The following is a 3,680-nucleotide window of genomic DNA, read 5'->3' on the forward strand; positions in this document are numbered from 1 at the left end:
TGGCTCACTGGGGAAAGAGGACGTATGAAGTGCTTGCAAATTTAATGATGCTATGAAAAGGAAGATACCACCACATGATGTTGCATCGGTCCACTCTGTATTGCTATTTCTCCTACTAATGGATTCGGCCATCGTTGCGTGGTTAATGACGATGACTGACCGTAATTGACATAATAAGATGCATTCTGTTAGTGCAAAGTAGTTGGATTGTAATTAGTCACGTGATAAGTATACATGGTACATTTTATGCTTGGGTTCTTAAAAATACAAGCTGCCAAACAAAGAGAGTAAGGTACAGTTTCTTTGATTTTTAGGTGGCATGGGTAAATTAGTTAAAGTAGTGTCAAGCCAAAGAGTTGCAACCTCAGAACAATGGAAGTTACTCAAAAGATCAGAACATTCTTACACTCTGACTGCACTTGTTCACACTAAATTCTATTGCAAATGTAGCCTGAAATGCTCCTTGTGTGCAATGCCCTGTAATTTCTAAACACGCTGAGTAAAGATTTTATTTAAAAGCATAAACTAGTGGTTCCACCATAAGGAAGTATTTTACAAAGAAGCCCTTTGAAATTTTAATAAGACAGTCTTCTACCTAACAATCTCCACAGTTGCAGGGAGAAAAGGGCATGTTTTAAATTCAGAATAGTACAGGACATATTATGAAAGGTAGTGAAGTGAAAATAGATGAATAACTATATAGCTATGTGTAGCCAGAAGAAAACCTTACAGAGACTAAGCAAGAGTCTGATTCCTTCTGAACTACCAGCTTTTCTGTAGGAAGAGTGTGGGAATGGAAGTCAACACTTCCAGTACTTTGCACCAAGTTTCTTGCGTAACCCTGAATATATTGGGTCATGCCTCAGTTTTTCTTCTTTGAAACGTGAATAATATTACCTTTCCATATGTGTTGTGAGATTTAGTATATCAGTATAGTGACTGCTTTGAAAGCTTCAAGAGGTAGGAGTTACAGATGTCAAAATATTATCAGGCGTATAAAGACACGTGAAAATATATAATTGGGATTATAAAGCCAGAATTGAAAATTAAGCACTTCATTAACAATTGACCCAAATTGTCAAATATTTCCTTTATAGGGATTAAACAGTGACCTGGCTTTTAGGAGCGAGAAACTTTTCCAAGGGTGTGTTTCTATTGCAAACTCTTTTCCCTCTCTGCTTGTTCTAAAAGTAATTTATGGCCAGGGGATACTAAAGAAATTTCTCTTTGGGGCTAATGACTGTTATAAATTCTGTTAAGATTTTCAGTTGTGAAAATATATAGCACAACAGCAACATAAAAAAAGACTGTCCAACATACTGCTTCATCTGCTTCGTACTTGAAAAATAATTTCCAGTTAACAAAGCAGTAAAACATTATTAAGAGAAGTAATGTGACACAGCTAAATAGAGGTAGACGTAACCAAAAATGATTATATAATTACATTAATATAATTCTTTTAATTGCCAAAGTAAATGTGAAACTTCTACAGATGTTCATATGCAATTCTTACAGCAGTCAGCTAGAGTGCTGGCATATATATTACTGAAGAAAAAATTTACCAGTATAGAGGGATGCCACTTACTCTGTGTGAGAAGTTCTCTTCTTCAAAAGGAAGTATCTGTCTTTTTTTTTTTAAAGACACTTGATTTAAAATCCATGAGTGCAAAACTAATTGGTAATTAATTACAAAAAAAGTAACATTACCATGAAAACTTGGTGATAGTAAACAATTAAGAAAACAAGGTAAAGTCCTGAAAAAATGCCTGCACAAATGCACGAGCATGTACAGTTATTCCAATAAAATTAAAAGTAACCCACTTCAGCAGGCATAACTGTGTGAAAAGGTTGTAACTTCTGGGGTGGAACTCAGTCCCTTTAGTTTGACAAAATAAGTTTTGTTTTATTAGGTAAAAAACTATAATCAGATATCCCAGCACATAGCTTTTTAAAAGCTCAGTTTTGTATAACTTGAAAAAGTACCTTAAAATAATCCTTATTCTTACATACAAAAAGAGAGGCATTTCTCAGGAACAAAGCAGCTTTTTGGTCAAATTTATTCACAGTTTTTTATGGCAAATGTGAGTAGAAGTGTAAATTACAGTAGTTTATAGAGTAAGTAGGGGAAACAGTAATTGTCCCCTACAGAGTCAGATTATGGTCACTGTAACATCAATGTAAATGTGGAGTAATTCTGCAGTTTTTAATGTAATTACTCTGGATTTACTCTGGTGGAAGTCTTGCAGAGAATGGTACCCTTAAGAGATTTACAGACAGATAGAAGAGATTGTGGCAAGTATTGAAAGAAATTCTAGCACCATTAAAGGGAGTGCAATATTTCTAAGGCATTAGATGTATTTTCTTATTTTTGTTTTCTTTTGACTCTTTGATAGTTCTTTTAGTAGTTTTTACAGGGATTCTACTTCTCTAATTCTGTGATTCTCTCACTCTGTTTCCCTGGCGTCTATCTTCAGCCTTTTTTGCTGGTTGTTTCAAAGCATTTAATGATTCGACAGACTTGTTTGCATCAGTGTCTCTTATCATTACCTCTTCATGCATGGATATTTTAATCTTTACCAAGATATTTCATCACCTGTAATGTTAGCCATTGTTTATGTATGCTTTGCTGCTACCAAAAAATGCAGTGACCCAGTTTTTGTCCCTGAAAAGATGGTATTGACAATATAAAAAGCATAAAGAAAATACTAAGCACGATTTACAGGACCAGAGAGTTTGTTACACTGTTGCTACAACCAATGTCCCTGACTGAATGTTATCAATGATAGAAACTGCAAAAAATTCTCTTAGTTGTCAACAAAGAGAATCAGTGGTTAAAAAGTTCTGGAAAAAAGTTGGGTTATGTTAACTTTGTTTGTATTTCTTTTACTGTTTTTGCTACCTTCTAATGAAAAGTACTGTAATTAACATATTCAGTTCCCATCCCTTCCAATTAGGTTATGCATCTGAATATGCACTTATTTGCTAGTCAAAAATAGCAAAACTGTGCAATCCTTAAGGATTAGTATAAAGAACTTAGTTTCCAGTCATTTCTATCACCTTAGAAAAGTGAGATTTGATTAAACTGAAAAATTTATGTGAGTAACCTTAGGAATTTCAACAGCTCTGGAAGTGTAATAACGTCTTGCACGAGCTGTAAATGCTGCATCTAAACGTTAGATTGTTTGCCTGCAGACATTTGCTTACTGAAACTGTCATTGTGCAACTTCCATTGCATGACATTAAAAACAGAAATAAAGGATGACCCCCAAATTATAGAATTTACCAATAGATAAGCATAATTTCTTATTGACATGTGTGTACTGAAGATCACTGCAAAATATAAAGCTATCATTTGTACAGGTCAGAGCCTTCTCCATTTAATGGAACTATGAAGCTCTTACTGTGTTCAGCAAAAGTCGTACTAGCACTTGCACACAGGATGATGCTAAGTTGCATTGCAGCAACAGAGCAATGAATTCATTGAAGATAAGCACAATGCTTTTAGATGTCAGAGAGCTAGAACAAAGGAATATTCAAAATCCAAATTGTCTGCCTGGCCTTTAAAATTTGGTCAGCCAAGAGTCATCAATTATGGAATTACAGAAACACTACAATTTTGAGAAAAATTCTCTCTTCTCCATGCCCCTTCCCCCCCCTCCCCCCCGCAACTTGTCTAGACT

This window comes from Buteo buteo, chromosome 1 (assembly GCF_964188355.1).
Source record: "Buteo buteo chromosome 1, bButBut1.hap1.1, whole genome shotgun sequence".
NCBI lineage: Eukaryota > Metazoa > Chordata > Aves > Accipitriformes > Accipitridae > Buteo > Buteo buteo.